Source organism: Larus michahellis, chromosome 6 (assembly GCF_964199755.1).
Source record: "Larus michahellis chromosome 6, bLarMic1.1, whole genome shotgun sequence".
Taxonomy (NCBI): Eukaryota; Metazoa; Chordata; class Aves; order Charadriiformes; family Laridae; genus Larus; species Larus michahellis.
This window is the reverse complement of record NC_133901.1, coordinates 22,677,306-22,701,783: the sequence shown is the minus strand read 5'-3', so window position 1 is coordinate 22,701,783 and position 24,478 is coordinate 22,677,306. Positions and strand designations below refer to the sequence as shown.

The 24,478-nt window shown below is 41.7% G+C and overlaps 1 protein-coding gene across 3 annotated transcripts in view; it reads right to left on the bottom strand.

Moving 5' to 3' along the window:
- The window catches only part of NYAP2 (neuronal tyrosine-phosphorylated phosphoinositide-3-kinase adaptor 2), a 146,258-nt gene that overhangs the window by 4,135 nt on the left and 117,645 nt on the right, over nt 1-24,478 (bottom strand). The gene's annotated exons all lie outside the window — the stretch shown is intronic.

Here is a 24,478-nt window from a genome sequence, read left to right as displayed (position 1 = left end):
TGGTCATAGTTTGAATATGTTGTTTCTTTGCAAGGTTAACATTACTCTTATTTGAAACACTCTAATTTGTTTGATGAACAAAAAATCTCTACGCCAATAACAGAAACAAAGCCTTTACTTCTAACTACTACTTTAAGAAAAAAAAGGGTAATAAATGGTCCCCTTTTTAACTTCTTCAGAGCACTGAAAGCTAATAAAGATCAATGTTTTCGGCAAACTAGCACTGGTTGGATTTTAAATGATGGAATAGATCTTAAAAAGTCACATGGATCTTAACAACGTCTTTAAGTTGTGGAAATAAAAAATTCTATACCCTGAAATTCATGTTTTATATTGCTTTCCAATTCCAATCTGTCACATTAAAAGCATGGTGTTAACACTTCTGAGTATCAAGCTAAATATAACCCTGTGTTTAATTTTTTAAAAATGATTTAATGAACTCCATGCAAATTAGATGGATTAACCTATCCTATTCTGTGATGATATTTCATTAACTGGAAGGCACCAAGGGTTTAGGAACTCCATGTTTTCATGCATGTAGTATATTTGAAAACATGCTCCTAATCCAAAAAAGGAGGTTAGCATATGTTTAGCTGTAAGTACACGTCACAGCCCCTCTGAAGCCTGAGAATGTGGCTTTATTTGAGTTCAGTGGGGTGCTCGCTTGATTGAAAACGTGTGTGTCTTCAAAGGCTTTAGATTGGAACCGAAATCGCTAATACTAAACTATCCTGAAAGGGCTCACTGTATTTGGATGACACGCTGTATACCTGCAAATCGGAAACTTCCTCTCAACACTTCGTTTGCAAATTTGAAGTGATGTCTTGAGTGTCCCAACATTTATTTTCCACATTATTCATAAATTAAGGATTTGTGTGTAAGTAAACACAGGCCATACGTTCACAGTGGCTGTCCAAGTACATCTCTGGTCTTGTTATGAAAATGCACATGTGAGGTAATACTTTGGCAGAATTTTATGATTCGTGAAGGAAATGTATGTTTATTATTAAGCGTACTTGAGTACATTTAATAATGCATGTGCCTTTCATTCATAAATCTTAGAAGGCCAAGCATGGGCATATACCAGGTTCCTAGAACTAGGTACTTGTCTTAGACGCCGGTATAGAAACTTCCATTGATCTTGGTAGTTTTTGTGGTCAGCTTGAAGTGCAGTTAGCATTTATTGAAAAATAGATAGAGAAAATGTTCAGATTAATCGCAGGAAACAAAGAAAAAGAAATAAACATGGGCAAGCCTAACAGAAAAAATAATAATAAACTATGTACTCAAACAGAAAAATAAACAGAATACAGAAATATTTGTATTTTTTCAAATATCTGCATAAAAAAGGGGTGACACAGGATAAAAGAATTTCAGATTGAATTACCTTTCTTTACACTGAAACAAAACCACGCTTACCTTATACATGAGATAGTACTTTGAGTAGAACAAGTTTAAACCACAATATGAATTTTGTTCTTGAATATTCTTATGAATTTAGAATTACACAGGTAATGTATCTGCAGTGTGTCCTCCTGAATGGCTGAGCTTAAAATCTTCTGGAAGCCTACTGGGCCTGCTCTTCCTAACCAAATACTTATTTTTCATTTACTATGGTGCAGGCAGGTACGAGGCATGTCATCCTCCAGGGCTGTGAGACTTTCCCTCTTTGGGTGTCCGGGCCTGGTCCAAAACTCACCGACTGAACCGGAGACACTCCTCCCCGCCCCCTGGCTCGACTTCACAGGTCTTTGGTTGAGGTTCTACCTGAGGCAGGTTTCCTGCCACTTTACTCGTCGGTGACGGGTCAGTACTTACGCAGCAGTGTCTTCGTTTTGGCTGGGTCCTCCTACGTGGGGCGGGACAGGCACACAGTCTGCACACAATTCATTAAACAAAATATTCACAACACACAGCTGCACACCAGCTTTGGGGCTGGATTTGACAACAATGGTGCTTGAGTGCAGGTTTCCTCTTCAAGGCATTGGGAAATACCTTGTCTTTTATAACCCATCGTGTAAGTAAACAGAGCACGTGCCAATACCAAATCCTTACGGTATGCTGTGTGCTCCAGTCACCACGCATCACAACCACCATCCACAGCACGTACGAGTCACCGGGAGGGTGTTACATCCACATCACCCCCCCACTCACCACTGTACTATACGCAGGGCCGTTGCCAACACAGTGTCTTCTGGTAGCTAATCTCCTTCACGGGATTCAAGGGGACCCAAGCAGGATTTTGACATGCTAAGATCTAAAATACCAGTTGTGACTTCCCAAAGATAGAAATGGTGTTGCAGAAAGTATCAGTTACACAGACACTCTGCCACCCCCTGCAAAACAGCACCTAAAATAAACTTGAGTGTAGGCAGCTCCAAAATCCTGGTTTATACTGGCCACCATGTTGTGGTGCAGTTAGTGAATCATTTATTATGAAGAATTCAAATTTTTCCACTTTCCCAGACACAGATTTTCAAGACTACTTGTGATTTTTTTTTTTTTGATGGCTAAGTCCTTCACACCACCATCCTCTTAGATGTACCGTCCACATGGTACATTCCTCTCCTGTAACTGCATTCAGATAATGGTATGTGCAGCATGAATGTGCAGAACTGGTATGTGCAAAGTCATTTGCTAAAATAGACTAAGTGAACACATATGATGTTGAAAGACTTGGGAAAAAAAACTTAGGAGTGAGAACAAATGTTAAAGGGTTTTATTTGATATTTTTGCCCAGTTCTAGTGCTAACGTGCAACAAAATAAAAATGTACTGAACAAGGGTGCATGCCTCTTGAAGCTGTAAGACAGACCTAAGAGGAAATCACTTGTTTGTAGATCAATGAACTACTGATATGACAATAACCATGTTGCTAATACAAGATCCCAAAGAGTGTTAACTAAATTTTCAGTGTGTCCTAGACAAATTACAGGCGCTAAATCTCACAAGACAGCACTCAACCCAGCTGTTTAATCACAGCAGTAACCCTTGATGACTTCAGCAGGGCTACTGAGGTGTTTAACTCTGCAGACTTAGGCCTAATCCTTCCTGTGATGGAACTGATGGAGCTCACACTTAGTTCCAGTACTAATTTTTTTCATATCCTCCCTCCCTTCTGGCTTCAGCCTGCTCCTCTGGTCACGCACCAGGCTGTTAATATCCCTGATAGATCAAAACAAAGGATTTGTTCAGTGTGAGAGGGACAAAAATTAATGATATTACAATTTAATGTATGGAAAGAAGTAGAGCATTCATAATATTATACAGCTATATGGCTTTCCTGCTTCTGAAAGATCCCATAGCACGTGAGGAATGGTACACATACTGCAGCATGTCAGAGCTTGGCTGCAGATGTGGATGTAGGCAGACCGGCACAAAACCCGTCAGCGCTGGAGGTAATGGCCAACAAGACACAGCACAGTAGAAGCAATGTTGGTTTTGACCAAAGAGTCTCATCCCAAAGCCTGTTCTTACTGAAAAGGGAAGAAAGAGCCATCAGCTAATGTTAGGATTTTAAGGAGGCATCTCCTGGAGACTCCAGGCTATGTATCATGTACTGTGTCATGTAATCTCTTTTGAATGATGAAATATGCTGATTGTACATCAATTTTTGTTGTGCTGTAATTTTCACTCATTAAATTATCCAGGGTCTAAGATACAATTTTTGTTCAAAATCAAGCAGAGCAAGAGAATGAAGGAAAACACCAGCCAAAAGCCTAGAAGATTGAACATTGACCTAGGAGGAGATGGAGGTAGGCTCAAATCCTAGCTCCTATGCAGGCAGTAAAAGCTGTAGGAACAGTACAGGAGCCTAGAGTGGCTGGATAAGTTCTCTCACCTAAGTGCAAGTGTAAACAAGGATGTCTCTTGAGTTCCTGGTAAACACACTAACCCTTCAATTATTCATTATTTTCTAGTTTTCCTCAAAAATCTTCTTCAAAGCAAATGCTTGCTCTAAACTTGAACATCATAAACAAAATGAAAGAAACTTCTTCCACTATGCAAAACTTAATCCTTCTATACTTCTTAATCACCAACTTTCTGGAAGGCCTTAGGAGAAATGAGTCTATGTTGCCATCTTTCATGGTTTCAGCTGGGAGAGTTGACTTTCTTATTAGCAGAATGATTTGGGATGAGAATAGTGTTGTTAAAACACTGATGTTTTTGATTGTTGCTAAGCATTCAAGGCCTTTTCCGCCTCACACCTCCCCTCCAGTGAGTAGGCTGGGGGTGCAGAAGAAGTTCGGAGAAGACACAGCTGAACAGCTGACCCCAACTGACCAAAGAGATATTCCATACCATACAATGTCACGGTCAGCATATAAAGCTGTGGGAAGAAGACGGAAGGAGGGGCGTTCGGAGTTACGGCATTTTGTCTTCCCAAGTCACCATTACGTGTGATGGAGCCCTGCTGTCTTGGAGATGGCTGAGCACCTGCCTGCTGATGGGAAACGGTGAACGAATTCCTTGTTTTGCTTTGCTTGTGTGCACGGCTTTTGCTCTACCTATAAAATTGTCTTTATCTCAACCCACGAGTTTTCTCACTTTTACTCTTCCGATTCTCTCCCCCATCACAACTCGGGGGAGTGAGCGAGGGACTGTGTGGACCAGCTGTGGACTGGGGCTAAACTGCAACATCATCTTACTTTTACTATCTGCCCTTCCCAAAAGGTTGGAAGTGCATTTTACTAAGATCTGTTACATACTGTCAGATTCTAAGTTGGCGGTGACAGAGAACAAGAAGTAATATTATAAAACCATCTTTTGACTAAGAAAAAACGACAACTTTACACCTCCTCAAAAAAATGCAAAACGTTTTGTCTAAGAAAACCATTCTAACTAAAAGAAGATCACTTCTGGTGAGTGTTTTAATGCTTTATGAAGACATGAGAGACAAACTAGACACACTAGTTCCCTTCTCTGCAAAGTGCAACTGGTATATTTTTTTGTGCTGGTGCCTCCATTAGCAGTGCGCCGGTCTTCATTTCTTCATGGGACTGAAATGTTGAATTATTCCAGAAAGATAAGTAGCAGTCCCAATGGTTTACAAATGTATGTATTGCTTAAATTAGATTGCCCTGAGCTAGATCACAGAGTGTCTTGGAGCAAAGGTTTGACAGGCGAACATCTACAGTGCAAGCTCTCTTAGAGGCCAGGACCTGGAGCCAGAGGTCAGCGCACTCTACAGCTCTCTGCCACATCAGAATTTACCGAGAAAAGCTCATAATCCCAGAGAAAACTCAAAACAGGCTTTGGGGAAGAGACAATGACTCATGCTGCCAGGAACTCCCTGGTGTCACAGCAGACTATTTCTGTTTTCTATTGCCCTGGCACGGGCTCTGCCCCAGCCCCGGGCACCCCCACCGCTGCCTGCAGAACGATGCCAGCACGGCTCTGGCCCACGCTGTGGCAGCCTGCACCAGCAGATTCACAAAAGTGCTCAAAATATGGATGTTTAAGCAAGAAAAAGAAATGTAAATGAACGTAGTTCTTCCCTTGTTCTTAACTAAGCAGGATCGTTTGGTTTTGCAAAGAGAATAATAGTTACAGACGGAAAAAAAGATAGAGAAAATATTCTCCAATAATACACTTAAGCAGCTATTGGTGGATACAACTTTTCACACTTGCTAGCTGTGGTCACTAGGTAGAGCAAACATCTTTTATCTTTTTGTTGGTGACTATTCAAAATATGAGACATGACCTTCTGGCCCTTCAGGAACTGGACTTTGACCACAAGGAGCACCAGGTGAAGTACATCAGTACAGTATGGTGCACAAGCAGGTCTGTGTAAGCTACTGCACACATGTATGCTACTGAAAAAAATATGGCAACTCATATCCTCTTGTCTTGAACTGAGCCCCATGTAACAGTAAACGTGAGCCCCGCGCACGGGGCAGGCAGGCACCCTGCGCTCCTGCCGCCCAAGTCAGGCCACAGGCGTGAAGTGCAGGGAGGTTAAAGTCGCGCTGATTCCTGGTGCTGAGAGGTGCTTCAGGAAACTTATCATTGAAAGGTGCACTATAATTTTTCATACAAGTGCCTGTGAGAGTATGTGCTGCTAAAAATGCCATGGGGGAGAAAAATACTTGAAATATCGTAGGCAGCTCTATTATGAGTGACAGAGTTAGAAAATGCTGCCAATTTTCATTCATTTTTTGAGGAAGCTTTTCTAACATTTTAATTGACCACCTGATATTTCATGCTCTGGACACTTCTAGGAGTGAGGCTTTTTTTGGTGTTGTATGAACTTCTAATGACCTAAAAAAATATTTTCCACTATAGTTTACACGAGGGCTTTAGACAACACTATGTCCCATTCAGCTGCTTCTCCTCATGACATCTTGGCTGGTAAGTGCTTGGTTTGCCTGTTTTTAATGCTGCTGGCTTGTTTGAAGTGAAATCAGAAGCTCTGGGCAATTAGAGAGCCCCATGACTCAACAGTGCTTCAGTAATTTTTTCCTAGGTTCCCACTTACTGTGCCGAAATGGCAGAGGCTACGGGGCTGAGGAAGAGGCTGTTCTCTTCTGGCCCTTGTGAGTGTCTCCCTCTCCTGCTGGAAGGGCAGAGGGGTTGAGTACTCATTAACAGGAAGGATGGGGAAAACGACATCACACGTATGTGGTCATGGATGTCATGTACAAATACCCTTTTCTTTGTGACAACTGCATATCACAGATAAAATGAAAGCCCAACAGCGGACGTGAGGCTGCAACAAAGTGACCTTAAACCAACGCAAAATACAATGAAATAAAAAATAACAGCAACATTTGGAGGAGATTATTAGAAATGTCTCCTGGATCTGTAAACAAAGTGATCTCCGCCACTGCAATCTGTGAGCAGTGCTACACACCATTCAGCAGAGCCAAACACGCTGCTTTGTTTTGGCAGGCTACGGTAAGTGTAAGTGAAGAAGAAAGGCTTTCTGAAAGCCACTTACCATCCTCTGGGAGGAAAAGGTACTCCCTCCCTCTTCCCTGTTCTCAGACAGGAGTTTCCAAACTCTCTTTCCCACTGAAAACTCTTGACGGCACTTTCTCTGGTACAGATGGGTCCCAGCCATCTGGCCAAGTAAGGTATTTCCACTCGGGAGGGTGTAAAATCCCACTCTTAGAAGGCAGTCGTGTGCCACGGGTGCAAGTGGCGGAGGGCTATGTTAAGTAGCAACAGTTACTTCATGATCTGTTATCTGATACGTGGAGGTCCTCAGCACGCGCTCGCAAAAGGGGAGTTGTCCAAGGCAGGAGTTCAGCCAGAATCAGGTTTCAGAAAATCTGAGCAGCGAGATCCTCACCCATTTGAAGCCAACAGGAATGTACCGGCTGACTTCATGGGTCCAAGAATTTGACTACAGTTTGTTCAAACAAATAGTAAAAAAAACCTCAAACGATTTAAAAAGCCATCTGAAGAGCACTTGGAAAACTACGCTGGACAAGATTTCTTTTGCTAACTGTTAGCTATAACCATTGCACTGCAGTTGAATGTCGTTACTTCCAATGGCTGCAAAAGTTGGTAAGTGAGGGTAAAACTACAGGCTAAACCTGCAGTCACTTCGTTCGCTCTGACAGAGGTACTCTGGAATAGTATTGACACGAAAGACAGTGTAATTTGGCCCAGGACAGTTAGTTGTTCATATAGCTCTGTACGCTAACCCGTTCTCCTGTTACTGTTAAATTCAAAACAACAACTGGTTATTCATACAAAGGTGATTAAAAGTAACAGTATGTTCAGGAACACGCAGGATGTGCAAGGTGAGCGGTGACAGCAGACGCGCTCCATGCAGTTCGCAGTGCATGGTAACGCTCCCCGGGGACGCTGGGGAACGTAACTGCAAATTCTCCGATGGGAGTGTCTGAGGTGTTTTCTAGAAGGTGTCCTACGATGCCAGCAGCCACGTTAAAATGATCCCTGTGCATTCACATACTCACATCACAAGCACAAGCACACGCAAGGTGCTAAGTGCTACACAAACTACCCTTTCCGGCCTTTCACAAATTCTTCTTTTTTAAAGAGACACAAGTAACCTATTTGCCCTGTAAGCACTTGGGAAAGGATTCCCCCGGCCTTAATTTTGACAAAATAGTTGGGTGGGAAGGAGCACTTTGTAATTTTACACTATATATTTAACATTAAAAGAATTCACTGACACCTGCTATTTCAAGCTATAAAACTGCACATGCATCACATTTTAGGGCTACTGTAACAGAGAAATTCCTGTGTTCAATGTTTTTATTTCCATTATTTGAAATTTCTAAACTTCTGGAAACAGGTTTTCTCACAAATGATACTACTACATAAAAAAAAAAACCAAACCCTGTAAAAACTGTTCTACCACTTAATGCAATTATATAAGGCACTATTGTAAGAAAACTCTGGACACCTTTTTTCAAATACGGGACTCACTACAAGACTTATTACATTGTCTTGCACCCTATGGCCACCACTTAAAAGCAGCTGACAAGAATCTTTGGAACTCCAGGAATTCAAGATTATGAACAATTAACACTTATCCTAAAATTAAATTAGCAAATTGATAGTAAACCTTCAGCCCCTCTGATTCCAGACCTCCAGTTTCATGATTCATTGCTTGCAATTACTAAATGTCACAGCTACTTTATACCAAACCAGCAGCGCACATACTCCTGTGCCTCGAGTTTTCCAGTAACCCTTGGATTATTGCTGAGGCTATCAATAAAGCAAACTTTAAATGATAAATTCACTGTCCTGCTTTCCATTTTTATACTGGCAATCAGTCTAGCTATAGATCTTCCTGACCTTGCATTATTATCTTATTTGGAAACATGTATTCTTCTCATCCGCGCTTTCTTTTTTTAACACCAAACAGCTATCTGAAATGTACTGCTTGATCTACTGTTAGTTAACATATCCTGTAAACACTACTGTGTTTAAAATAAGAGCCTATAAAGTAACTCATATTAGGGATATTGTGTAAAGTTGTCTCATGCACCTCATTTATGCAGTGGATCATCACAAGGTGCATTCCTATTGAAATCACTCATGAAAAAATCAAAGCTTAATCTACGCCTTTGCTAAGCAATAAATGCAGAACTCAAGCAACCCACCATGACACATCCTGCCGTTCACTGTAAAATAGAAAGGAAAATTCGATATTGTATTAGGTCAGTCACAGGAGGGACAAAGGACAGAATACTTCACTAGAGTTCCGCGATACAGAGATCTCCTGCTAACTGCATTAGAGAGGACACTCCAATGTCCTAGATTTCCTTGCGAGATTACTGACTCTGCCTCCCCACCTCTTCCTCTTGCTGGAGGTTGCTGCTCCGTTGCATGTTGGCCTTAAAAGTTCATGAACAATCCTTAAAACAGCAGGACAGTTTGAGGCAGTGACCCCAATGGTCACTAGAGCTGTCCCTGCCTATGACCGAGTAACCACATCCACAGCACAACACACCTGGAATTAGTCTTTCTTACTCTAAATCACAGCAGTTTTGAAAAGCTGCCAGATTCTAAATCTCACACTGAGTTGAACAGCCTGTCCCTCTTTGCACTAAGAGGTGGCATGGAGCAGTGTGAGCCGCTGGCGGGCAAGATCCTTTCCTCCTCCAGACCCAACCCTGGTGAACTGCGAAAGCTCTCATGTGAGAGGGAGCTGAAGGCAGCAGAGCTTATTCACAAGAATAATTTTAGAATAAAAAATAAATAAATAAATAAAAAATAATATATGACGGGAGAACGCCTCAGCATTGTGAAAGGACTGGTGCCTTCAATTCCTCTTCCGTTGTATCAGGTGATCTAAATACACAAATATCTCAGCTACAGACTGTGAAGTTTACAGATGAGAAATTTTGAAATGTGCTCTTACATTTCTCCTTTTTTGATGGCAAAATTGAGTCACTGACCATTTTCTTAGATTAATGCCATTTCTCAAGTATTGTACTGATTATGTGAGGGGAAAAAAGGTTTAGGAAAGCATGACTGAAAACAACACAACATACAGAGATAATCATATTCTTGTACGTGGTCACATCTCCCTTCTGAAAGATGTATAAAAACATGATTAAAGGACAGAGATATCTATTTATGATTGGTTTCTACCTCCAATTCAAAGTGTAGTTAATGAACAGTTACTGGAGTTATAAAGTGTACTGAGAGTTTATAAAGAATCCAAACATGTAAGAGCCCACCCTAGTATGGGATACCACATCTGCTCTACCCTCACAGCAACATCATGCAATTTCATTTGTATCAGGAATTGGTAACCAATATAGTACCCAAATCCAATACAGACGTGATTTCCTGACGTGCAGAATAGCTGAGATACAGGCAAGAAACTGAGACTGGCATCTGCACGCTTTAGAAAATGGGATTCACTGTGTGCAGCGGTTCCCTGTGCCTTGTTTCTGATTTTCTGGTTAAAGGGAAACCTCCAAAGGGACGGCACTGGATGATGATTCAGCATTAACTCACTGAGAAGACTGAAACACACTAAACCAGCAGCTCTAGTCTGCTGAACGAGGGCTTTGCTCGCAGGCTCCCGCACGTGCAGTGACCAGGCAAACTCGACTCAGCCTACAACAGCAGCCTGGGGTGAATCCAAGTCCAGATCTCCAGAGCAGGGAAGAAATGTAAATAGCCATCTTAAAAGGAATGGCTAATGGCAGCGCATGGCAAACAAAACGTTCAGCTTCACAGTAACTTATACACACATATCACCTGTAACATAAGCAAACAAATTGTCAACCAGCAAAAAAGTGTCGCTTTTCTCTGACTATTGTCTGTGCTTTGAAGTTTGGTGCAGAAATCAAGCAAGAGCCTTGACCTGACCAATATTAATTTTAAAAATGTATATTGCTATTGTCTTTTCTCATTTTTATTCTTTTCTGTTGTGAATTATACAATCCCAGATAGCTAACGTGCTTTCCCAGACTGTACAAAAAGAGATGCGCCAACCCAACCCAAGAGTCCTCTAATTGCCACTGAGTTGAAAAGACTTAAGATCAGGATGCTGGCCCATAAACGCTGAGCTCCGTTAGTGGAATGTGTCCTTTCCCCATCCTATTTTTTGTGGAGAAAAAAGCATTCCCTGGATATTCCACTTATAGCTTATGAGTGAAATGGGAATTTGCTGTTGACGTGAGTGAGGTCAGAATTTAACTCTGTAACTTTAAATTAAAAAATGAAAAGGATTTTCTGTTATGCGATTTTAGCTGGGGTGAAGGCTCTTCCTAGCAGTGGCTCCACCAGCCTGTGAGTTCCTCAGTATTTCCTGCATAAAGATCTGTCTTCTGAGATTTTTCTGAGTAGCTGCTGCCACTCTGCTGCAGTACGTTACTACACACCGAGACTGTTCTGGCTGGACAAGCAAATACAATGATAAAATTCACCACAAAGGAAGCAAATTTATCACTCCTAAGTCTCAAAGAAACACAAATAATTATCACTGAAGGTCCAGTTCAGTGAAGAACTTGAAAGACCTGTTCAAACTGGAAAACACATATCAGTTGTCCCCTTGATTTTCAGGGATATTTTGCTGTGTAAGAAAAGCCAGTGCTTTGCTGCCTCAAGGGCAGTTAATTGAGCCTATGTACGGTTATGTAGTGATTAAGAATAATTTTACAAAAGGCTAATAAATTATTATTAGCTGTTTTAATAAATGCCTAATCAATTGGCAATTATACGTTACTGTGGACTGCAAACCATAAGAGGTCTGACAAACAGCGTCTGTAATGTTCCCATAAAATTGACACATAAAGTACGATAATTTCACCCCTTCCTAAGGCTCGCCTGCACTAGAGGCACTTTTCTTTCCAGCCTAAGGCCCTTATACATCCATATTTATACGTGCGAGGTGGGTCGCCCCCTAGATTTATGGCAAGTCCCTCATGTGAATAGAGTTGGGATTTGCAGCAGGAGAGCCCAGCTGGTTAAGGGCGTTTCAAAATCTAGGAGCACTTGACCAGCGTAAGATACAGAGAACCAGAACTACACAGTGTGGGCTGTTACCAAACATTTTTCAACCACAGAAAACTGTCAGGAGAAACACAAATATCTTTGCAATTTTGGATGTGTTCGTATAGTATTTCTGAAGAACGGGAAACCTGAAAATTAGTAAAAATAATAATCTTTTAAAGTTCTCATTTAAAATACATGACATCTTTATTTTCATTGTTTAACAAGACAAAATGAGAATAAAAGTAGGTTATCAAAAGTGGGTGCTGGCGTTCATACCTTTTTATAACCGGCATACACATAATGTATATGAATAGCCACACATTTCTAGTGAAAGACTATGAACAAACACACATACATATACAGAGATATAGAAACATACTATACATACATACATGAGTGAATATACATATTTATGTGCATACAGTATACAGACAAGATACTATACAGGTACAGTAAGTGCAATATACTGTATAAGGCTATACAAACACCGAAAGATTCTGGTGAAATGGTGACAACCATGAGAACAAAGCTCGAATGGGTTGTGACTTAATGCAGATGGTGGGGAAAACCTCGCTGTTCCGGGTCGTGTTTTATGCATCAGACACACACAGTTCGAACAGAAACATGGTACAATACGTTCAGTTCATATACAAAAAAGGGAAGACAAGTGGGAGCGCATGGAGGTAACTGAAATGTGTATGAGCAGACAAATAACGTTGTTCTACCTAGAATACAGAATGTTTGGTTCATTTACAGAAAACGCCTATATATAAACCCATGCTTTCATGAATTCATGCCATTTTTATTTCTGTTTTTTTCCTTTAAGAATATTATAAAATTCTTGCCCTGAGTTGAACATAAATACACACAGAAAAGGGAAAAAAAAAAAAAGGAAATAGCATGCTTCTGGCTTTTTTTTTTTTAAATATTTTTTTAACCAAGGCACAATGTCTTCAATAGTGGTTGCAAGACCGTTTGAAATAAACTTAGCAATTGCTATTGTTCTGGTACTGCATCCTTCTTAATGTGACTAAACTAATTGTTTGCACACAAAAGTCTCAGAACAAGTTTTAGAAGCGAATTTACAAGTTTTGGAAGAGAATAAGTAAATTTATGAGAAACGCCTTAAAGAGAGATTCCCTGAAGAGGAAGGAATGCTACCAAATGAAATTCCTTTATAGGCAACTTACTGATGTTTGGAATGAAATTATTTCACAGAAATTATATTTGTTTAGTATTACTTTAAGTTGATACCTATTTTTAGTAGAACCATGTTCAACGCTGTAAGAGCAGCTAAAAATGAGAAGGACTTCCAAATAATTTATGGTTTCTTGTTGTAGGCAGACAGGAGAGTGGACTCACTGATTCAGTGTTTTATAAGTTGCAAGGGGTAGTAACTTCGGAACATCTGTTCAATGAGACCGTAAGACTTTCAAGGCGTGTATCTCCCCATCTCACCAACCTGCATAAGTCTTTTACTGTAAATATTAGTTATTAGTTTCCATATATGTCATATTAAATTCTATATACCCGTGTACAAGTCTGACTCTCAAATGAAAGGTCTGGGTGCAAAGGGCATGCTTAGCTCTTGCCCCCATGTCCGAGCCCTCTTTGCAGGGCAGTTCTCACCAACTTCCAGGGCCTCTGAAGAGTAGCTCACCTTCCAAGGAACAACGACCGACATTGTCCTCCATCAACTGCGACATCTGTCCCCACACACTTCCCTGTTGAGCTAAGACTATTTTTCAAAGCACTGAAACACGCGGTCCCAACTCTAGCGAAAACAGGCACAACGTAACAACCCCCTGAAACCACAGACCAGGCAGATGAGATCTTCTCGTGTCTGTCCTATGCCTTTTAAAGAAATTGTAACTCCCAGTCTGAGAAACAACTAGGTAAAAACAGTAAAAAAATGTTGAGCGGGAAGTGAGAACCCTCATAAATGCTGTATTTCATTCTTTGACAGAATATTGTTGTATTTGAAAAGTTTCAACAAATTCTGTGAGGGAACAAGACTCTTTCTGTACTCTGCTGGCAAGCTTACAAAGCCCATGCAAGAATACGAAGAGATCGGAGTAAGGGAATAGAGTACTCTTCCTCCCACTCTCTTCCACCACAGCTGGAATAGGGGCAACCAAGCCAGCACTCGAGGGTGAGACAGGTATGACGACAGACTCTGCGTCTGGAGCTCAGAGACTGTCGTCCCGTTCCCATCTCTGATATCCTCGTTCTGTGGCATTACTTCTCCTAGAGCTGAACTGCTTTCACCCATCGCTGCTTCCCCCCGACACGTCTTTTTTGTGCCCCAAACCCATGCTGCTGAGTGGTATGGAGAAGGAGAGCCACCAAAGCCATGCTTGGGCCTTGGGACCTACCATGACGACAGGGTGTGCTCGGATCCACCTCTGCCTGCCCGGCTTCCCCCACGCCATGAATCAGAGGCCACTTTGGTGGTGTGAGGACTGTCAAGTATGCACTCTCTCATGCTCTTAAATCCTGGCAAAATAGGACCCAGCAATGCTGTGACCCGCTTCTGCTGCATGGCCAGCCCAGCTGAATGCTGAAGAAAAGATGTTGGGACAGCAACAGCAGGGCTGGCTGCCACCAGAAGACAGCTTTGACACATTTGCTTCTCCTGCCAATCAGTCAGGCGTGCCTTGGAGGTGAGGGATGATGGATGTGGCAATTCCATCCACTTCAAGGTTTGCATTTTCTTTTCTTTTTCTTTTTTTTTAATAAGCGTTCTCTATTTGCAGTTTGTATATTTAGAAACAATTTGCACTGCTCTGGACCCATGCGCTGATTACGTAAGACCAGATTCAAGCTGCAACTCAACACAATGCAATGCGGAGCCTTCCCTAAAGCATTAACATTCTTGTTGCTGCTCTCATCCAAAATGTTGACAGCATATTTAGCTGGACTGACGACAGCAGAATTTTGCCTTTCTTGTGTGCAAGATACTTGTCCTTGCAGGACAAAAAAAAGCAATACCCAACTGTGTAAAGTAATCCAACTGCTCCCTCTCGTGGGCATGGGGCTCTGCTGCACTTTATAAAGGCACAAAAGTGTAGTCAGACATCCAGACTCGCAGATTTTTATCAGTGCAAAGTCCCCAGAAGACTGTGTGACACTTCAGGATACAGCTCATGCTCCGGGCACCTCTTTCTAGGCAGCGACAGTCTGTAATGACTCATCCCTGACTCTTGCGAACATTCAGCCTGAACAAGAAGGCAAAATCCTGTGGGTCTGGATGATCCAGATTTGCAAATCTGTCAAATCCAGACATCACCTCAAGCTAAAAGTTGGCCCATGTCCCATCGGTGAAGTGCTCGTGCCCAGGGTTTCTCTCTGTACCCCACCAGGGGTTCCTCCATGCCAGTCCATCCTCCCAGGTAGGACCCAGAGGAGTTTCTTCCTCACACCTATATGCAAAACCAGCACCCACAAAATTCAGTCTATGTCTACATTCTTTTGTTTTCGCCTACACAGACACTAAAGCGTTCTTCACTGGAGGAGAAGAACTTCTCCATGACAGGGCCCTTTGAGAGAGAGAGATCCTTTGTAAAACGTTCCTAGTAAAATTTACCTGATTTTAGACATTCAAATGCATTGCATTATATTAGTGGCATATAAAACTAATTAAAATCACTTTCGAAAATACAGATTGCACTCCAAATAGTTTTTGCACGTTCTAGTCTCACATAAACCAAAGCTTAAGCAATTCCTGACAGTCACATACTTACCCATCTACTCCCATCTGCAACTGCTTGCTTTCTCATCTATTACACTGAGCTTACAAACCCTTAGGGTAAGGACAGTCTTTGTTCTACACACATTGCCTACCAACACGGGGACCTTATTTATGCCTATGACTCTTAGACACCACCACAAATGTTATTGTGGTAGATCCTAGTGGCCAACATTAGGCAGGTTTTGGACGCAGTGACTAACCCAAGCCTTATTAAAGGTGATGATTAAACATAACGAGTAATTTAGTCCCTTTAAGGGAACAGCTTCACAGGCAAAAATAGAAGCTACCATCCAAAGCAATAAATAGCATATAGAAAGTCCAGACCAAACTCCCATGGGACTCTGATTACAGAGCGAGAGGCACAGGACTGTTCCCACACTGTGGACATACATTTTGAATGAAGAAAAAGATCAAGTATCCAAAAGGAACAACCCTAATCTTGGCTCCAGGAGCACAGAGACAGAGATCTCAGAGGCATTGTATGGGCTGGAGGGGAACAGTTGGCATTTACACACAGGGAGAAGAAGAAAACGATTGCCACCATCCCATGAATTGTTTCATATGTTTTGTTATTCTACATCCAAAATACACAATAGACTTTCAAAACTTTTGAAAATTAGAGGAAAAAAGAGAAACAGAGAAAGCCATACCAGAGTAGCAATTAGTACAGTAGTTAGATACTCATTTTGAATAGGAATTTGGGACTGTATGTCCCCTGAGATCTTTACCCAGCAGCCCAGGGGGATCTTTTTTCCCCTTTGGCCCAAAAAGCAAGTACAACAGAAGTTGGATCTTTCATTGCAAATCCTTCTGCATTACTAGAACCACAAAAGCAGAATCACTAGAGTTTGGTCTAGCTTCAGATCGTGACTCTTCAATCAGGGCATCTAGCAAATATCTGAAGTACTGAGGGATGACACGGGTTTATGCTATGTAGCAGACACAAATTCCCTTATTAGCATGCTTTTTTTTTTTGGTTTGTTACCATTTCCCTAGTATTCAAACTGGATGAAAGAGTACTTCAGTCCACAGAGTTCTCCATCTACCTGCAATGACTGTATTTCTCTCACCTAATGGGAGTTAAAAAAAAGACTGCTGCGATCAGATACGGAGCAGCAGAGCTTGATTCATAGGTGCTCATTTTTCAGCAGCAGAATTCATTAAATGCAGCAGTCAGGAACCCGGCCCTGCTAAGATGCCCAACAACTGCAGCGCGTTTACTGACTGCTTTGAACCCCTGTACACTGTTGCTGGGGAAAATGGCAACTTCAGGCTGAGAATAATAGAAGAGCACAGATGCTTTGTTTATGCTCACAGAGTAACACAGAGCCCATATGCTTTCAGATGCACATTTGCCAACTAAAGCATGATAATGTCAATTCATTGGGGAAGTATTTTGTCTAGGTGCCTTCAAAAATAATTATAGCCATAATAATAACAATTTACCCTTCTTGCATTTATTAATTACAGGGTGAACACAATGCTTACAAGGCACACAAAAACTCTAATATGCTTTGTATACGCAATTAAAGCTAGAGACATTAAGAGTTGGGCTTGTGATATGTAGCTGACCCAGTACAGAGTTGTTCATGCACTTAGGCATGAGACAAATACCGAGCAGCTTTGCTGCAGAGAACTCAGTACCTGTCAAAATTCAACTCTAAATTACCTCTCTTAAGTTTCGCAGATGTCTTACAATGAGCTCATACTGCACTTGAACTGCAGGGTATTGCTCTAAGAATGCACGTGGAAAGGCATCAGTTTTAATGCTAAAAATTTGTTTCACAATAAAACGTGCGTGTTTTAATTGCATTTTGGTTAGTACCTAAATATTGAGTCTTAAGCAAAACATTACTTAAGCTGTTGTGTGGAAGATTTTGGGATTTAACAGGTGAGGCTGGTTTCAAGCTCCCTCCCTCCCTCCCTCATGCCAGCTGCTGTGGCGCAAGGCTGTGCATGGTGGTGGCACCCATGGAGAGAGTGCAGCCACCCCTCTGCGGGCACGCAAGGACCAGCAACGAACATGGCTCACAACGATTTCCGCACAAGGTTCTTGCAACTAATTGACGCAACATTTATGAGTGCAGCCAGCAGGGACAGAAAAAACCCCAACACATCAGCCCAGTCTTCCTAAAATAATTTAACTCCCCGAAAATTCGGGTGAAGTTCCTACGGGATCTGAACAGGCTTTACCTGTCCCTAAGCCGGGCAGGGCTTTGTCACCTTTTGTCAGGCTTTTTGTGCCGAGCAGGAGCCCCGCCAGCCTGGCAGACGGGGCAGCGCCCTCGCTGCCGGGGAAACCCCCCCGTTCCCTCCGGCCCAGCGCAGCCGCTCCCCTGCAGCCCCGCCGCCGCCTCCCGGCGACCCGAGACGCCAACGGCGACCCGAGACCCCCCCCGCCCCCGCCGCGGGGACCGCACGGCCGGACCCCTCCCGGCGCGGGGCGGCGCGTGGCCGCCAGGCGGCGCCATGGTGTCGCCGAGCGGGGCGGGGCGGTGCCGGGCGCGTCCCGCCCCCCCCGCAGCGGGCTGTGACCCGCCCGCCCGGGGCATCGCGGGCATCCGAGCCGCCGACAGACGCGGGTGTCCCCCGCACGCGTCCCCACCTCAGCCCGGTCCCGCCCGGCGGGCATCCTGCGTCCCGTTCCCGGCCCTGGGAAAGATACGGCTTTTGCTAGTCCTTTCGGATTATTCCAAATCGTTCATTCTGAACAGTTGTTAAAGTGCATTTTCGCCCGGGACCGCTCAGGCACAGACCCAAACAATACAGAGGGTATTTTCTTATGTTCTTGCTGAACGTAAACTAGCGTGCATTATATCTGTCTCAAGCCAACTGTAAATAAATACGACGACAAAACCCCTTCCAGTTGCATATTTAAAGTAGAAATTCTGCTTTCTACTTCTCTACCTACGTTAACACATTAGAAAACTCTGCTGGAAAAATCCTGGTCTGTTGCTTTCAGGAATCCACAAAGCTTGGATTTCCATTTCCTTGGAACAGTTTCCTTAGTGGGCGTCAGACAGCAAGCCAACAGCCATCCCAACACGGGTTATGCTCTCCCCTGGCCACTGCTAGCCAGGCTGACTACCAAGTTCAGCAGCAGGGAAGATGCCAAAAGCACGTCATTTCAATGATTAACCATAGGTTGGACCCAGACGTACCACCCGTATAGCTTCTCCCTAACACTCAGCACCCATGGATCAAGTCTGAAAAGGTATAAATGTCTATTACCTACCTGGAAATTTTAATGATTGTTATCTATTCAGTGGTAAATGTCCAGGAACCTCTAACATGGACAGACCAGGAATGATCCCAGCCAGCTTTCCACAACCGACAGAGGTGGTTAAATTAGGAGGATAAATTACCAGGTTATCAAAGATAGCAGACATGCAGCTCTACATGGTCACTGAGGCACTGAGGTTTAGATAGGCGAATCCCTTCTGCAGGCGTCTCTCTTCATGCGGGGAACCTATATTATACGCCTGATTTAGACATCTCAGAGGTAGGTAGGGTAGATCTCAGCTAAATAGCACACTTGGTCCTTTATATAAGTCTGTTTCGTTATTTAGCTACCTAAATACAAATTTAAGGAGCCAACTTGTATCTAAAATTCTTGCCTGTCAAAGATATGTAGTCAAACTACGGATGGATTCATTTGGTACAGAACGATAATTACATGGTCAAGTCCATTCTGTGAATGGGAGGCCTTTCCCTTTTGCTACATTATATTCAGAGAAATCACAAAATAAGTGGAAGCTCTCCTCAGTTTTGGAAGGTAATGGTTAGTTTGTCCATCACATGGGCCTTCTGGGTCATGTTCAGTGATGGGGTCCTATGGGGGAAGAAACATGCCGTCTCAACTTGCTGGGGGCTCAGGCAACTACCGGGCAAGCAATGAACTGAGCTGCATTTTTTTTGGAAAAAATAAGCCACAGAAAATTTCAGTGTTGATTCTGACGTATTTTCTAGCTTTTCCTTCATTCCTTCAATGCCAGTTGAAACTCCTTAATTCATAGCTGTCCATGTATCTTCATTCCTTCCTCTGAGTTATTCCTTCTAATCTCAGCATGGCTTCTGGATTTTACTTTGATCATCACTGTACAAAGTTTAAATCTTTCTGTGCTTAAATTGCAGCTAGATATCACTGCCCAGTCCTCCCCACAAGAAGACACCAGACCTTTAGAAGCATGCAAACCTTCAGAAATAAGGTAGCATACCTCGAGGAGACAACAGTAAAGGACAGTGCTGTCTTCCTGCTGAAAAGCAAGTAACTAACTGGCAGCATGAAAAGAGGCTGCATGTTTACAGATAAGATACATAGTTCTGTGAAAATCTGTCTGAAAATAGGCTCTGCTTTGCAGAAAAGCTGAAATACCATATTGTAACCATCAGGGGTTTTGCTTTCAGAGGGTGTATTTTCCTTCAGATTGTGGGTCTTCGTTACAAACATGCACTGTTGTGCTGCTATGCAGCTTAATACACGTGATTTTCCAATAGCTGTCTACATCTTAATGCAAACGAATTTCACTTTGCAAAATTCCTTTGCAGCAAAAAATCTAGCAATAGTTACATTGTCTCCTTTTTCTTAGAATGGAAACCAGTGGGGTTTTTGGTGTGCAGAAGGCTGTTTGGGAGAAACCTGGCAGTGATGTAGAGATGATTTTATGTACATTAAAAATACGAATGTAAGATGCTTTGCTCTCCAGCAGAGGGACTTCCGCAGTGCAGGTTGCTTGAAATGTTTTCTTCTTTTGTGACAGGCATGCTCAGTGCACACTTATTCTGCATGCGACAGGGATTTTTGAGTCGACCCATAGAGTGTAATCCTTTGTTAGCCTGAGATGAAGATGTGGAGAATGACAGGATGCAGGGAAACATCATTGTTCATAGCGATACCTGTGACTCCAAATCCTGCTTACTTTACATAAGTGAACGATTTTTTTTGCTATGGGGGTGTCCTGACATAGAATAGAATCATAGAGTCATCTAGGTTGGAAGGGATCTTTAAGATCATCAACCTAACCATCAGCCTAATACTGACAAAACCACCACTAAACCATGTCCCTCAGCACCACCTCTACCCATCTTTTAAATACCTCCAGAGATGGCAATTCCACCACTTCCCTGGGCAGCCTGTTCCAGTGCTTGATAACCCTTTTGGTGAAGAAATTTTTCCTAATATCCACTCTAAACCATGACTGAGCATTTACCACTGCAGGGTAAAACATCACCAACAGAAGTCTCAGGCACCAGCACAGAGGATCCAGAAACATATGTGATGAGTTATTCATTGGGGCATCCTTGGACCATGTTTATTCTACTTTATAAACTTCACGAAGTGGTTAACTTTTACTGTTCTCTGTCCACTTAGATGGCTACAAATGACTGGTACTTGTTTTCATTTCCATATAAAGGCCAAAATCAGATAGACTTTTACTACTTCTAATTTTATTCACACATTTCTTATCTCTAAGATATAAATTATACATACTTTCTAGAACATTTTTCCATTCCCTGTAAGCTCTCTGCTAACATCAGAGAATATCTACAAGGCATTACGTTTCGTGATATCTACAATGCTTCTCTGCTACTTACACTCCTCTCTTTAAGATATTTATATTAAGATACTTATTTAGGAAATATAGCTATATGCCACTTCCTAAGCTCAAACACATTCCATGCTTCTGCCATACTACAGCTCCAAGCTCTCCACTTGAATTCCTCTGCTACTCCCTTAATTTCTTAAACTTTGTCCTTACACTGTCAATAACTTCAATTCCAAGATAAACTTACATTTATCTTTCGGTTTAAATTGAGTCAATTCACGAGGTCATCCATGGTTAATTCCTGCAACCAGCTCTTTCAAAATGCTCTCACCCTTTACCAGAACTAAGTATGGAACAACATGCTCTCGATCTGGCTCAGCCTGTTGGTACCTTCTGGCTGCTGCTGCTACACTACAGAATTTTAGTGTTCTCCATCAGAGACCAGCCGCATAATTCATCTCTTTGTAAGCTCTTTCTTTTTATTTATAAGTGATCAGTATAATGCTTACCATCAGTACACCATAAATATGTTCTGTGAATATTAACTGGTTGATCCTCAAAATTCCTACACCAATAAACAAATAAGAAAATAAGGCATAGGGGTGTTAAATGTCAATAGTTACAAAATTAGTCGATATTTGTTTGGAATTATAATTTAGGTTTCCTTAGCTCAGACCTATTGTTGATCACTAAGTGTCCTCACCACTTCCTTGAATGATTCTGTATTCTTGAGAACTCAGTTGCAAATCTGATTTTTTCCCCCAAGTTAAACATTTTGAAAAAAAATCAGTTTGGGGTCCATGAAGATTTGAGAAAACTGACTAACAGTAATCTGCCCTTTCCCAGAGCTTGTATCCCTGTATGAATGTTAGCTGTGCCCATCTCCTCAACACAAAGAGATGGATAACAGGATGTGTCCTCTTAATCTTTTGGGAAGTCTGCCTGCTGATTAGGATGTGGTTAAGGAAACCAGTATCAATACAATCAATAGCCACAGCACACGAAGAGAAATACCCTGTATGCCACGATCTGTCCCATTCAGAATGGGCTAACAACCCAGCTATTTACAAACACATTCCACCTGTCATAGATTAAGACAGAATAGGTGTATAAAGAACACAAAGTAATGTTTGTATCTGCCACGGAGATAATGAGACTTTCGTCATTCCACTGGAATCAGGGTCAAATCCACACCTTTAAAAAATGATGCCATCCTAATAAATGACGACTTAATAGATGGACAGTAAGAGATTGACAGCTTGAAGGGAAGACTTTCTGGGAGAAAAAACTTTTGGTAGTTTTTCTTGTTTTTCATGAAGCCACATCCATACCAATAAATTATTCAATTAACAAGATCACTCTCTGCAGTCACTTGACAATTCCTCTTATCATCCTTGTTCCTTTCTTCTGTATGAAGTGAGGTGGATTTTTCCTCCACAGTTTCAGTGAACCCTGGCTGCAGCTTCTAAGAGGCTCATTATCTCTTCTATCACATCAGCTTCTGCTTTCAAGGCTTATTGTTTAGTTCTTAATATAAACTGAGAGAACTAAAATCCCTTCAAAACACCCAAGGTGCCTTTGCCACTGAGTAACCAGCAAAGCATCGTTGTCTGCTCTAAGACCCATTTAATCAAAAATCACATACTACATGAACACTGGGACATTCAAAACCTTTGGAAGTAAAATTACCCTAATTTCTTCCTTAGATGAAGGAACACTTGACATGGTATTTAAATGGGCTGTCATTTTGAATCTCCATTATGAATTTGATTTTCTTATGTAAAACAGGCTTTAGAAATGTGCATGGTTCTGTTAGATATTGTGTCCAGCCAGGCTCAGAAGTAATAGAATAGCATCAGTTTTTCAGGTTAAAGGATTTTAACCTATATGGACTAGGCTACCCAAATAGAACCTTCCCAACACGTAGTTAGCTGTCTGGGTTGAATAAATCAATCATACTCTTCTTGTCTCTACTTTGGTCAAGACCTTCTAGAAGCAACTCACCAAGCTACAAACAACTTAAATACGTGATTATTGCAAAGCAGTCCTCAGGGAGTTTTCCACTCAAATCTCATTGAAATTCAATAGGATTACTGGGACCAATTCCCTGAAAGCCAACTGAAAATTCATCATCTAAAGTAAGGGTGTTTGTGTGTGTGTGCATACATATATGTATGTGCACATATATACATATATGTTTACCTTTCTTTGTGCATAGATATACCCACACACATACACAGTGTTGCGTAGGCACGTACACACAAGCGATACAATACTGGAGTGCTTTGAGCTTGACAGAAGGCATTCACATTGTGTTTAAGTGAAACCTCTTCTCTCAATTGCTACTCTCAGCAGTTAGTTCTGTCAAACTAATAATACAGGTCTGCGCAGCAAAATGATACAATATCAGTATTAGCATATAAAATAAAGGTAAGTATAGGTTTCCCGTGTCTTTATTTCCTTTCCATTTTCTCGCTATTGCAGAAATTTGCCAAACCCAAACACTTTCATTTCTTTCTCAAGGGTCTATGTGGCATTTTTGTTTTTGATTAAGAAAAAAACCCACGTATCTCTGTTAAAGATACAAGGACATGTTCCTCCTTTGATTTGGTTTTCGATTCCCAACAATATACAATAAATAGAACTACTACAGTGGACTATTTAATAGTCCTGTAAGCATTACGTGGCCTATAGCTGAAGAGAGTCTAGCTGCCTTAACTAAACAAAATAACTTGCTGTAAGAGCAGTTTTCAGGACAGTGATAAATCATAGTGTAATACAATCATGCATTAAGCTCAAAACAAATGTGAGACTGGCACAAATATTAAAGTACATCTGGGCAGAAGTCAGGTATGTACAAGTCATTGACAAACATTGGTGCAAGTGCTTTAGACAAGACATTTAAAAGAAATTTACATAAAAACATAGACTAAATTTATCAAAGTTTGATAAATTTTAAAGACAGTAAAAAAGTACAGAAAACATGAAAAAAAAAAAAACCCAGCCAATTCATACAGTACAGTTTTACTACATTTATATTACAGAATGAAGACAGAAAAGGATACAAGGAATTAAGAGCAAAGAAAATTCCACTGGCTGTGGCCAGTGGAATTTCATTGCCAATGAGAGATGCGCACACACAGATGCACGCACACGCACAGAAAATAAAGACAAAAACCAAAAAAATCATTTACTGTTACAAATGACAGACACAGAGGTGAGAAACATTTGGCATGTTGTAGCACATG